This window comes from Hyperolius riggenbachi, chromosome 4 (assembly GCF_040937935.1).
Source record: "Hyperolius riggenbachi isolate aHypRig1 chromosome 4, aHypRig1.pri, whole genome shotgun sequence".
Taxonomy (NCBI): Eukaryota; Metazoa; Chordata; class Amphibia; order Anura; family Hyperoliidae; genus Hyperolius; species Hyperolius riggenbachi.
In genome coordinates this window covers 72,464,299-72,479,005 of record NC_090649.1, presented here as the reverse complement: position 1 = coordinate 72,479,005, position 14,707 = coordinate 72,464,299, and the positions used below count along the sequence as shown (strand labels likewise).

Here is a 14,707-nt window from a genome sequence, read left to right as displayed (position 1 = left end):
ATAACGTTTATGAAAATAATAAACATATTTATCTTATTTAAATAATTAAAACATTATTTAAAGTTTTATCTCTTACTGTTTGTAAAACATTATTATTCACAAAATAAAGCGATCAGTACGTAACGTAAATTGCAAAAAAATTTTTGAATCCACAATTAGTAAAACATTATTATCCACATAATAAAGGGGGGTCTTAGGTTTAGGCACCAACAGGGGGGTCTTAGGTTTAGGCACCAATAGGGGGGTCTAGGGGTTAGGGGTAGGTACAGGGAGGGGTACTTAGGCAACAACAGGGGGGGGTCTTAGGTTTAGGCACCAACATGGGGGTTTTAGGTTTAGGCATTAACAGGGGGGTCCTAGGTTTAGGCACCAAGAGGGGGGTCTAGGGGTTAGGGGTAGGTACAGGGAGGGTTACTTAGGCACCAACAGGGGGGGTCTTAGGTTTAGGCACCAACAGGGGGGTCTTAGGTTTAGGCACCAACAGGGGGGTCTTAGGTTTAGGCACCAACAGGGGGGTCTTAGGTTTAGGCACCAACAGGGGGGTCTTAGGTTTAGGCACCAACAGGGGGGTCTTAGGTTTAGGCACCAACAGGGGGGTCTTAGGTTTAGGCACCAACAGGGGGGTCTTAGGTTTAGGCACCAACAGGGGGGTCTTAGGTTTAGGCACCAACAGGGGGGTCTTAGGTTTAGGCACCAACAGGGGGGTCTTAGGTTTAGGCACCAACAGGGGGGTCTTAGGTTTAGGCACCAACAGGGGGGTCTTAGGTTTAGGCACCAACAGGGGGGTCTTAGGTTTAGGCACCAACAGGGGAGTCTAGGGGTTAGGGATAGGTACAGGTAGGGTTCTGTGTAAGAGTAGGCTTAGGTATAGTTTTAGTAAAATTTTAGTAATAATTACTAATGTATTACAACATTTATTACGAACGTAGTTATATTTATATCATCTTTATAAACAATATTTTCAAATTTTATTATAACAACAAACCATAAATGACGGTTATTCACAATAATATACAATTATAACAATTAAACATATATTATTGGTTTTTTTATAAACGTAATTATAAGTTTAACTTTTGAAACAGGGAAGATTAACGTTTTCACAATTTCCGATTTCATAAACATTATTTAATGATTTATAATTTTGTTAAACATTTGTAAACGAAATATAGCACACTATATTTATAAACCCTATTAATGATTAATTATTATTTAGAGTTTACACCCCGCGCCCTTTTTGTCCAGGCGCCCTTTTTGTACGTACGCAGTTACCATACATATGACATGGATTAGATTGTGAGTTCCTCTGAGGACAGTCAGTGACATGACTATGTACTCTGTAAATTGCTGCAGGAGATGTCAGTGCTGTATAAAAACATAATATGATGGGACATTAGACTATGACTATGGTAGGATTAGATTGTGAGCTCCTAGGGGACAGTCAGTGACATGACTATGTACTCTGTAAAGTGCTGCAGAAGATGACAGTGATGTATAAATACATAATATGGTGGGACATTAGACTATGGTAGGGATTAGATTGTGATCTCCTCTGAGACAGTCAGAGACATGACTATGTACTTTGTAAAGTTCTGCAAAAGAGGTCAATGCTATATATAAAAAAAACAACATGGTGGTAATAATAACAATACCAATCTAGGACATTAGACTAGCTATGCCTTGGAGTTAAGAGATTGCAAGCAAATAAATGCAGCAACCACAAGGCCAACAAGTGACCAATATAGCAACAATGGGTCACTGGGAGGTGAAATAAGAGGGAGAGAGGGTGGTTTGAGAAGCAGATAGTGGTGGTGGTGGGAGGGGCATTTGAGAGAGACAGACAAAGAGAGATGGAAGGTGAGAGAGGACAGAGGCACAAAGAAACAGAGGGTGAGAGAGAGATGGACAGAGGCAGAGAGAGACATGGTGAGAGAGGCAGAGGAGCAGCAAGAGATGGACAGAGAGATACAGAGGGTGGGAGAGAGATGGACAGAGAGAGAGAGATGGACAGAGAGGCAGAGAGAGAAATGGTGAGAGAGGCAGCGAGAGAGGCAGAGGAGCAGCAAGAGATGGACAGAGAGATACAGAGGGTGGGAGAGAGATGGACAGAGAGGCAGAGAGAGAGAGAGATGGACAGAGAGAGAGAGATGGACAGAGAGAGATGGACAGAGAGAGAGAGATGGACAGAGAGAGAGAGAGAGAGATGGACAGAGAGAGAGATGGACAGAGATGGACAGAGAGAGAGATGGGCAGAGAGGAGAGAGATGGGCAGAGGAGAGAGATGGGCAGAGGAGAGAGATGGGCAGAGGAGAGAGATGGGCAGAGAGGCAGAGAGAGAGAGACAGAGGGTGAGAGAGATGGACAGAGAGACAGAGACAGACAGAGGGTGAGACAGATGGGCAGAGAGAGAGAGAGAGAGAGAGAGACACACAGAGGAGCAGACAGGGATGAACAAAGAGACAGGGAGAGATAGGAGCAAAGAGAACCATAGGTGAGAAAGAGATGGATGGGGAGAGGGCAGTAGACAGTCAGTGGGTTGACAGCAAGAGACAGACTGAGTGTTAGAGTTGGTCAGTAGGTGGGCAGCACAGTAAAAGACAGGGTGAGAAGGAGAGGGACAGAGGGAGAGCGAGAGAGGCTGGACATAGAGTGAACAGAGAGAGACAGAGGGTAGGCAGATAGTGTTACAAAAAAAAAAAAAAGATAATGAGTATATGGGCATAAAGAAAATGACAGAGCACTGTACATTACCTCCTCTCCCTCTGTCATGTGACTGGACTGGCTCTCTGTGCACTCTGCTGGGCTGGCTTTGGCAGCTACGTTCTCTGGTTGTCTGTGAGGCCGGTGTGATGCCTGAAAAGGCTACCTCAACACCTGCTGTCACTGGCAGGCTCTGGCTGCAGCTCCTCTCTCTGCTGTCTGCCTGGGCTCTCCCCCTGCTTGTCACGGCTGGCTGCTGAACAGTTCATTCACTCGCTCCATTGCTTTTTCTTCCTCTCTCTGGCTCTTTTATTTCCCGCACTAGTGCCTCACGTGGTGTAGATACAGAGACGTCAGGTCAGCGTGTGTATGCCTGATGTCTCTCTCAGCACAAGGGAGCCAGAGTCTGGGGAGGAGGGGGAAGGAGGAAAAAGGAGGGGTGGGCAAGAATTTCAGCACTGCAGGCTTCTCTTTGCGCCTCAGGGCTCAGGCTCTCTGTGGGACGCTGCTGCAGGTGCTAAAAGGTAGTGAGCAGCAATGAAGGGTCCCCTGATGTCTGTGTCCGCCCCTGCCTCCCTTGTCTCCTCTTCTTGCTTTTCCCTACCTGGCCTCGGCAGCTTTTTTTTGCATTGCTCCGCACTGACTGTGACTGCTTTATCACGCTGGGCTGGAGCCTTTGAACCTTCCCGCCCCAGCCCAGCATCACGGGGGGCGGAGCTATATGACACACAGCCCAGCCTAAGCCTGCAGCAGCCTCTCAGCGTGACTGATCCAAACGCTGAGAGGAGAATCTTTCTGCTGCAGGCAGTGATTCGTTCACCCCAGGCTGGAGGCAGGGCCCACTGGAGATGTGGAGGCGGGGACTACCGAGCAAATCCTCGGTACTTCGGTGGGTCAGTCCGAGGCTGAGTATAACCTTGGCAGCGGTTGCTACTGGTTACTCCTTCAGTCTGTCTTGTCTGGAACAAACGCTTGCTGTTGTCTGGTGTTAGGCAACCGATTAGCAAGTGTTCCCGCTATCTGTCTGTCTTTGTTTTCCGTGTTCATTTGTTAGTCAGAGTTGGTACGTTTTGTCACGGTTGTGCTTAATGTGCGATGACCGCGTTTAGTTCATTTGTTATTTTCCTTGGCATTTGGATTGTAGTTATTTGCCGAGTTTTCCTTTGCTCAATTCATGCTCTGTCTTTGCTCAGTCTTGTGTTGCTGATCGCAATCGCTTTTCTTGCGATTGGCTTTCTCACTCTGGTCTGTTCTGTTTTGATATGTCTACAGTCGCTGGGTGGCGACTAGATTGGTAGACATTCATATAGTCTGTCTCTGTTCTTGCTCTCTTGTGTTTCTACCTTATTTATATTGCCCAGTACTGTTTCACGTCATGCAATTCCAATCTGCCATCTGTGGTTGTACAGAGGACTTGTTTCTCTGTACTCCACAGCTCCACCTGCTGGTTAAAATTCCCCTCTACAAATATATTATATACTGGGTACTCTGCTTCTGTGATTGTGGGGATTCCTATCTGCTTCAGCGCACTTGGTGTGCGCTGACGGTGGATAGTGACCCCAGATCATTACTCATCCTTCAGATCTAAGAACTGAAAATGGCCGCCAGTTTCAATGTAGGAAAAAAAAAAATTATTGTTCCGAGGTCATTCAGTTCCTTAGGAAAGGATCATATGGCGAAGTTGTCTTGGCTCTGGATGGATAAAGCAACAGGTAAAAACCTATTCTTTATTAACACTTTAGTTTTGTAACTTCCAAACCTAATCTTTAAAAATGTAAAAAAAAAAAAAAAAATTAATGGGAAAAAAAAAAGTGTCATTGCTGATCAATTTCTCATTTTATACTATATACTATTCGATTTCCTTTCGTCATACCAATAGGCTATAATCATTCTTGTTCAATGCAACTCAGGCAAACATGGATGATTAGCTGCACAATCCATGTGGATCACTAGCCAGCCATGTTTAGTAAGAGTAGAAGCCTACAGCAGAGACAGTGGTCATACCCATGGTTTTTAGAAGTATTTGAAACAAATTCAAGATTATCTTTTTATTAAGCAAGATTGTGTTTAATTAGCTTTATACTATTTGTTAATTGACAAGCAAGAGCGATATGAAGTTGCTGTATTTTTCTTTTAAACAATATTGGTTGCCTGGCATCCTGTTGGTGATCATTCTAATATCAGTAGTATCTGAATCACACCTGAAACAAGCATGCAGCTAATCTTGCCAGATTGTCTGAAACCTGATCTGTATGCATTGTTCAAAAGGAAATATGGCAGCCTCCATATCCCTCTTACTTCAGGCATCCTTTAAGAAGGTGGCACAGTGAATAGTGGTTGTCACCTTTAAGTTCTGGGTCCAGGCTCCAATAGATTGCACTGAGGGACCGTTCGTGACATGACTATAGTATGTAAAATAGCTGCAGAAGATGTCAGTACTATACAAATACTATTAATAAAGTAATGTCGATTTTTATGTTAGTATTAGAAGCAATCCAATTTAAAAATGGTGCTTTATAGAATTTACCATTACTCAGTAGGACTCCTAATTAGAACTTATTACAGGTACACGTTGCCTTGAAATTGGTTAAGAAAACTGAAACCAGTCCTTTGGGTGTCTTCTTTCTAAAATGGGGTTATTAGTGTGGTTCCTATAATGCCCTGGCATTTTAGGGGCCCTAAACCGTGAGGAGTAGTCTTGAAACAAAGTGTCGCAAAATGACCTGTGAAATCCTAAAGGTACTCATTGGACTTTGGGCCCCTTAGCGCACTTAGGGTGCAAAAAAGTGCCCCACATGTGGTACCGCTGTACTCAGGAGAAGTAGTATAATGTGTTTTGTGGTGTATTTTTACACATACCCATGCTGGGTGGGAGAAATCTCTGTAAATGACAATTTTTTTTTTTTACACACAATTGTCCATTTGCAGAGAGATTTCTCCCACCCAGCATGGGTATGTGTAAAAATACACCCCAAAACACATACTACTTCTGAGTACGGCGATACCACGTGTGACACTTTTGCAACCTAGGTGCGCTAAGGGGCCTAACGTCCTATTCACAGGTAATCTTGAGGCATTTGAATTCTAGACTACTCACGGTTTAGGGCCCCTAAAATGCCAGGGCAGTATAGGAACCCCACAAGTGACCCCATTTTAGAAAGAAGACACCCCAAGGTATTCTGTTAGGTGTATGGTGAGTTCATATATTTTTGTCACAAGTTAGGGGAAATTGACTTTGTGAAAAAAAAAAAAAAAAATCTATGAACTCATACTCCTAACAGAATACCTTGGGGTGTATTTTTTCTAAAATGGGGCCACTTGTGGGGTTCCTATACTGCCCTGACCTTTTAGGGGCCCAAAACCGTGAGTAGTCTGGAAACCAAATGTCTCAAAATGACTGTTCATGGGTATAAGCATCTGCAAATTTTGATGACAGGTGGTCTATGAGGGGGCGAATTTTGTGGAACCGGTCATAAGCAGGGTGGCCTTTTAGATGACAGGTTGTATTGGGCCTGGTCTGATGGATAGGAGTGCTAGGGGGGGTGACAGGAGGTGATTGATGGGTGTCTCAGGGGGTGGTTAGAGGGGAAAATAGATGCAATCAATGCACTGGGGAGGTGATCGGAAGGGGGTCTGAGGGGGATCTGAGGGTTTGGCCGAGTGATCAGGAGCCCACACGGGGCAAATTAGGGCCTAATCTGATGGGTAGGTGTGCTAAGGGGTTACAGGTGGTGACAGGAGGTGATTGATGGGTGTCTCAAGGTGTGATTAGAGGGGGGAATAGATGCAAGCAATGCACTGGCGAGGTTCTGGGGTCTGAGGGTTTTATGAGGGTGTGGGCAGGTGATTGGTGCCCTAGGGGCAGATAGGGGTCTAATCTGATGGGTAGCAGTGACAGGGGGTGATTAGATGGCAGAACAGATGTAAACGATGCACTTTGGAGGTAATCTGAGGGTAGGTCTGCAGGCAATCTGATGGTGTGGGAGGGTGATCAGATGCCCGTAAGAGGCAGGTTAGGGTCTGATCTGATAAGTGGCAGTGACAGGTGGTGATTGACGGGTGATTGACAGGTGATTACAGGGGAGGATAGATGTATATAGTACATGGGTGGGGTCTGGGAGGATCAGAGTGTGGGGGGGGGGGGTGATCAGGAGCCCCCAGGGGGCAGTTTAGGGACTAATGAAAAAAATAGCACTGACTGAGTGATTGATGGGGGGAGAAGATCAGTGTGCTTGGGTGCTTACCTTCATGGCTGCAGCCTGCCCTGGTGATCCCTCGATCACTGGGACCACTAGGTGACTAGGGCAGGAGGCAGCCTGTATAATACGCTTTATATACATTATAAAGTGTATTCTACACTTTGTAGTGGCGATCTGGGAGCCAGTAATCCACCGGCGCTTCCTAACGGCCGGCGGGTTACAGCGCGAGGGGGGCGGAGCCTGATGCCGGCGGCTGATCACGTCACGAATGACGCGATTGCCGCACAGCCACGCCTGCTGCCGCCGCCGATGGGCGTATTGCGGTAGTTTGGGCCCAGCCCTTGCTGCCGCCCATCGGCTTAAGGCAGTCGGCAAGTGGTTAAAGTAGCTGACATACCAAATAGTTCTGGGCCACCTTGAGCTGTTTGGTTTTTCCTTATTATACAGCGGACATTTTTTTTCTCCTTTTCTTTTCATTTACTCGGTTAGAACATTGGTGTTGCCAAATCTACACCTAGATACTGAAAAGGATTAAGGTGAACCTGATGTGAGCATTAGGGCTGGTGCACACCAGAAGAGCTTTTCTTTTTTAAAAGCTCCTGCTAATGTTATCCTATGTGTGTTCTCACTGGAGTGATGTGATCTTGTAAAAATCCCCCATAGCATTACATTAGCAAGAGCTTTTACAATCTAGTGCTTAAAAAGCTCTTGCAGTGTCAATCAGCCCTTATATGGAGGCTGCTACATTTGTTTCCTTTTAAGCTATACCAGTTGCCTGGCTGTCCTGCTGATCTTCTGCCTCTAATACTTTCAGCCAAAGACCCTGAACAAGCATGCAGCAGATCAGATATTTCAGACATTTGTCAGATCTGACAAGATTAGCTGTATGCTTTTTCTAGTGTGATTCAGACACTACTGCAGCCAATTAGATCAGCAGGGCTGCCAGGCAACTGGTATTTAACACAAATATGGCACCCTCCATATCACATCAGGTTCACGTTAACCTTTATGTACTTCAAATGTCCACAAATATATATTTCATAAACCATTAGTAACACTACATGTCGCTTGTCTACCTGGTTCATGAGTTATCACTGACTATTCTATTGCCTAAAGAGTTCTTACATATTGAATAAGCTAAAAGAAAAACAAAATGTAAATACCCTTTGGCAATGAAAGACGTTATACTTCTACTTGGAAATTTTCCAATATAAGGTCTGTGACTGGATGTAATGCCAGGATTGTTAATCCATACTGCCAGCTTTTCCCAGTTATGACTAGTGTTAGCTACATTGCAGTTATTATCCTTGTTCATAACTGACCATGGATTTAGCAACTATGGCTTTGGGTAAATTTGTGGACAGTACAATGTGTATAAAAAAGGTTTATGCTTTTCTAAAAAAAAAAAAATTCAGATTAGTTTTATTTTCCAGGTCGGTATCCCGGAGATGAGGGTAAAGCACTGCGCTCATCAGATCAGTGAGGCCTTGGAGTACATACATAGCAAAGGGCTGGTGCACAGAGACCTAAAGCCTGATATTCTCCTTATGGACAAGCTGTACTACCATGTAAAGCTGAGTGACTTGGTCTAACCAAGCTCACCCATGTTCCCGGTCAATATTTTCATGGGTCCAGAAATCTGAACTGCAACCTGATGCGAATAGTCCTTGGTTCTTTTGTGGCTATGCAGGCCTTTGGCATTGTTATCCTGACTGGTTGTGTTCCCTGGGCAAGGCCTCATGTTGCCAACCCATATTTTGAAAACTTAACGTGGCAAGCTCATGCCGGGGTGATTCCACCTGAAAGCTGGCAGAGATTCAGCAGACCAGATCTGTAAATGTTTGACGTGCTCCTCAGAAGGATCTTGCCAACAGAGGACCAGTGGGAGTGGTTACTCCTTTCTTCAACTTTGCCTGGACTGCAGAAAAGTCACCCAAGAGGACATTGCCCTTCCAGTTGTGGAAACAATAGGATGTGCCTGGCAACGTGCATTATGATGGACAAGTGATAGACACCAGTCCCACCTATGTACCCAGTCAATCCTTTCATGTCCCCAGAGCTCAATTTCAACCCGATGAGCGAATAGTCCTTGGTTCTTTTGTGGAAGTCTGGGCCTTTGGCATTTTTCTACATTATCCTGATGGGTTAGGATTTTCAAAGGGAAAGGCCTCTGGTTGCTGATCCATGTTATTTTTTAGACTTTATAACGTAGAAAGCTCATGCAGGGATGATTAAACCGCCTAAAATCTGGCAAAGATACAGCAGACTAGCTCTGGAAATATTTGACATGCTCCTCAGAAACTACCTCAGAGGACCAGTGGGATTGGTTACCTCTTTCTTGGACTTTGCCTGGACTGCTGAAAATGTCCCCCAAAAAAGAAGGACATTGTAGTGGTGTAGAAGGAAGAGGACATGGCTGGCATGGTGCACTATGCTGGGCAAGTGGTTGTATTAGAAGGAGAACATGAATATATTGTGGAGAATGATGGGGACAGGGTGCATCATTGTGAGCCAATCTGATCCTGACTTCACAATTAACAATTCTGCTTTTAAAAACGGACAATGCCACTGTTGGAGGCTGCAGTAGTCACATAGCCAAAACATTTACTAATTTATTAAATTCTTATGTTTACTTTATTTTGTTCACAATACACTTTTCTAGTCTTTTACATTAGTCAGTATCCCACCCCGTCATTAATAATGGTGTATACAGTATACCTCAAACCAAGGTCAGGTGGGTGCAGATTGGTGATGGCGGGAATGAGCGAAATTGTCCAGTTTTGCAAGCATTTCTCAAATTCAGTTTTCAAAACTGGTGTATTGAATTCAAACATCTTCAAGGTTGTCCATATCTTTCCAGTGGGAATTAGTAACAGGCGAGTTTCCTGTAGTGCAGTTCCCTGAATGGCAGATGCAATTGCAAGTGTTCACCTGTTGAACCGCACCACAAAATGTACCCATCACAGCTTAGCCTCCTGATCCTTGTAAGCACCAGCTCACCCATTCCCTTGTTGGTCACTCACCTTGTAAGGGAAATAGGCTGATGACAATGCAAGGGTAGCAGGGAGCGCTGGATTTGGGGGGGGGGGGGGGTTTGTAGGAAAGTAACTCAGCCAGAGGGCTCCTCCCACACTGCCTATCCTCTTTGGGCTCCCTCTGCACTGGCAGTGACCTCAGCATCTCCTGTGTGAGGTGGGTGAGCAGGCAGGGGAATGGGCAGAGGGGTGCCAGTGGGGATCAGGAGACTGTTTTTCTTCCATAATCTACCTGGCTTATGCACTGAACTGGCTATGCTTACAGCGTTTGGCCTTCTCTTCTGATGGACACAGTAGGAACCATTACAATTGCTTTGGGCTCCACCCACCCGCTTATGCACTATAGTGCCTACACCTATTGTGGTTGCCCTGCACCCCACTATAGGCACTTTCCACACAGGTGGACACAGGAACAGCCCTTGGTATTTCTCCCCGCCACCGTATGCCCTATACTGCACACCCTTACTGCGTTGGGCCTGCACCCTCATTACATACGCTGACCACACAGTGTTAAAAACAAAACAAGCAGAGTGAGGATGTTAAAAGTGGTGTTTTTGTTCCATGTGTGTTACTATGCACGCTCATTGTGCTTTTTGGGGTTGCTGCTGTACCACTGTAAACAGATGTCCCTCATGGTCTGTTTCAACAACTTACACATTCACAATGCTATTACATGTAGACAAAAAACAAAGCAGGTCAAGTAACTCATATGCAAGCTGCAGTTCTTTTCTGAAGGCATCAGATTATGCAGAGCGTTCTTGATTCATGACAAATGGCGTAGCTTTATTACAATGTTTTGTGTGCATAACATTTCTATGAATATGTCCTCATTGGATGTTTTCCCAGTTCCCACATAACAGGGTGACCCAGATGACGCCTCAGAAAAACTGATAAAGTCCTGAATTGCACATTTGTGAAGCAGTACCCCAAACATTTGGTGAAGCGAACAAGCATTACACCACAGAGGAAGGGGAAACAAGAGGGCAGTGGGCACCAGCAGCTGAGCCAGTAGAGTCCCCATTACTGGCTCTGGCATCCACCTTAATGACCCAAAAAGTAGATGTGGTCTTTCACAAGACATATGGTCAACCAGATGCAACAAATAACTTCAGAACAGCTAATTTTTGAAATGCTTGTACAAGAGAACATGTACAGAGGACTGCAGGGTGTGTGTCAGTGCACCTGCATATGAGGTCATGACAGCCAACTGTTTGCGGTGCAATAGACAAACTATCAGTTATACAAATTCACAAGATTGTATGCCCCCTTCACAGGCCTCCGGTTACTCGCACCCTCAGTTACAGTACTTCAAAGTTCATGTTCTAAAAAGCCAAGTTATTGTATTGTCTGTTTTGAAGAGTTTATTTGTTTTGTTCATCGTCGTACACACACAGTGTCATAGCTAAGGAGCTGTGGGCCCTGATGCAAGTTTTACAATAGAGCCCCCCAAGCACTCTATACATAATTGATACAAGGCACCAAAACCTGCCAATAGCAACTACAGTGTCAAGGTGCAAGAAGGGGATGGAGAGCAGTTTATTATTACCACTATTCAAAGCATCTATAGAAGTGATTATTATGAGCACATGACCAATAGAGAGCCAATACTGTAGTTGAGGGAGGGCCTTTTAGGCCCCTCTGGCCCAAGGGCCCCGATGCGGTCGCAACCTCTGCAACACACACACACACACACTAAACACCCATTGTACAGAGTTCTACAATCTATTGTAGAATGCTGCACCTTGAAAAGCAAGTGATGCCGTCACGGTGCTCGCTACAGCACAGGCACAGTGGCCGAATTAAACATGGCCACAGCCAGTTGCCACTTGCCTGCTCTGTACCTTAGCAGGCAGCAAAAGTGTGTTTCCATCAATTTACATTGGGCATAGCATGCGGCACACAACATGCTGCCCCTGTAATCTCTGTACCTAATGCAAATGTTTCACCCTACTTCGAGAGAACCGGGCCTGAGTGCAGACAAGTGGCAACTGTGCGGGGGCTATGCTTCCCTCTGCCACAGAGGGAAGCATAGCCCGCGCACAGTTGCCATTTGTCTGCGCTCAGGGCCGGTTCTCTCGAAGTAGGGTGAAACATTTGCATTAGGTACAGAGATTACAGGGGCAGCATGTTGTGTATACACTAAGCATGCAGTCAGACTTGGAGGAGGAGAAGCGAGAGCAAGGTGAAGAGGTCATCTTTGGGGAAAAGCAGCTTGTTGTGCTGTGTGAGGAGTCTGACAGTGAGTGAGGAGGGGAAGGGGGGGGGGAGGCAGGAGAGCAGCAGTGTTTAATTTGACTTGCACAGCAAAAGGGAGGAGGTGGCCCCAGAGGCGTAGCTAGTGTTTTCAGCGCCCGGGGACAAAGACTATTAATGCGCCCCCTAAGGTGAAGGGTCGTGACCAAATATGGGCGTGGTTATGGGTACTCCACATTTGGTCACGCCCCTTCAAATGTACATGGAGGTTAGCAGGCTCACGCTCACCCACCCTCCCTCAGTATGTACCTTCCAGCATGTTCCAAGACAAATTCAGCAATCATGAGCCCCCCACCCCCATCAAGACAAATTCCGCAATCATGAGCAAACATGAGGCCCCCAACAAGACAAATTTAGCAATCCTGAGGCCCCCAACAAGACAAATTCAGCAATCATGAGGCCCCTAACAAGACAAATTCAGCGATCTTGAGGCCCCCAACAAATCATGAGGCCCCCAACAAGACAAATTCAGTAACCATGAGGCCCCCAACAAGACAAATTCAGCAGTCATGAGGCACATAAATAGACAGCATTTCACATAAATAGGCAGAATGTCCCCTTAATATGGTAGACACCTCTCACCTGGCAGCAGTTCCCCAAAATACACTCAATCTGACAGCAATGCTTGCCCAAAAATAGGTAGCCCCAGGTCTATAGGTGTCCCCAGAATAGGTGGCCAGCAGTATAGATGTCCCCAGAACAGGTAGCCAGGGGTAGAGATGTCCACAGAACAGGTAGCCAGGGGTATATGTGCCCAGTATATGTAGGCAGGGGTATGTGTCCCCAGTATATGTAGCCAGAGGTATATGTGCCCAGTATATGTAGCCAGGGGTATAAATGCCCAGTATATGTAGCCAGGGGTATATGTACCCAGTATATGTAGTTAGGGGTATATGTGCCCAGTATATGTAGGCAGGGGTATATGTGCCCAGTATATGTAGGCAGGGGTATATGTGCCCAGAGTAGGTAGCCAGGGGTATATGTGCCTAGAGTAGGTAGCCAGGGGACCCCTGGCTACCTACTCTGGGCACATATACCCCTGGCTACCTACTCTGGGCACATATACCCCTGCCTACATATACTGGGCATATACCCCTGGCTACCTACTCTGGGCACATATACCCCTGGCTACCTACTCTGGGCACATATACCCCTGCCTACATATACTGGGTACATATACCCCTGGCTACATATACTGGGCATTTATACCCCTGGCTACATATACTGGGCACATATACCTCTGGCTACATATACTGGGGACACATACCCCTGCCTACATATACTGGGCACATATACCCCTGGCTACCTGTTCTGTGGACATCTCTACCCCTGGCTACCTGTTCTGGGGACATCTATACTGCTGGCCACCTATTCTGGGGACACCTATAGACCTGGGGCTACCTATTTTTGGGCAAGCATTGCTGTCAGATTGAGTGTATTTTGGGGAACTGCTGCCAGGTGAGAGGTGTCTACCATATTAAGGGGACATTCTGCCTATTTATGTGAAATGCTGTCTATTTATGTGCCTCATGACTGCTGAATTTGTCTTGTTGGGGGCCTCATGGTTACTGAATTTGTCTTGTTGGGGGCCTCATGATTTGTTGGGGGCCTCAAGATTGCTGAATTTGTCTTGTTAGGGGCTTCATGATTGCTGAATTTGTCTTGTTGGGGGCCTCAGGATTGCTAAATTTGTCTTGTTGGGGGCCTCATGTTTGCTCATGATTGCGGAATTTGTCTTGATGGGGGTGGGGGGCTCATGATTGCTGAATTTGTCTTGGAACATGCTGGAAGGTACATACTGAGGGAGGGTGGGTGAGCGTGAGCCTGCTAACCTCCATGTACATTTGAAGGGGCGTGACCAAATGTGGAGTACCCATAACCACGCCCACATTTGGTCACGACCCTTCACCTTAGGGGGCGCATTAATAGTCTTTGTCCCCGGGCGCTGAAAACCCTAGCTACGCCTCTGCCAGGGGTATATGTGCCCAGAGTAGGTAGCCAGGGGTATATGCCCAGTATATGTAGGCAGGGGTATATGTGCCCAGAGTAGGTAGCCAGGGGTATATGTGCCCAGAGTAGGTAGCCAGGGGTATATGTGCCCAGAGTAGGTAGCCAGGGGTATATGTGCCCAGAGTAGGTAGCCAGGGATATATGTCCAGTATATGTAGCCAGGGGTATATGTGCCCAGAGTAGGTAGCCAGGTCAGGTGTCCCCCTCCCCAGCAGGAGGGGAGCAGCGCAGAGAAGAGCTGCTCTCCCTTCCTTGCTGTCCCCTCCAATGTCCGGGTGGCTCAGGCTGGCAGCGGCGGGCGGAACTTACCTCCGTCTCGTCGCAGTGCCGGATGGATCTGCCACTACTCTGGTCTGGTCCAGACCAGAGCAGCGGCTGCGCACTCGAACTTCCGGCCGGCGCTGGAGCGAGACGTAGGTGAGTTCCGCCCGCCGCTGCCAGGCCAGCCACCCGGACATTGGAGGGGACAGCGAGGGAGAGAGAGAGAGCACCTAAGGTGAGGGAAGGAGG

The 14,707-nt window shown here is 46.5% G+C and overlaps 1 pseudogene; it reads left to right on the top strand.

The window, feature by feature from the left end:
• The first annotated feature begins 12,079 nt into the window (after nt 1–12,079).
• Nucleotides 12,080–14,707, top strand: part of LOC137504669 (serine/threonine-protein kinase SBK1-like) — a 47,226-nt pseudogene continuing 44,598 nt past the window's right edge.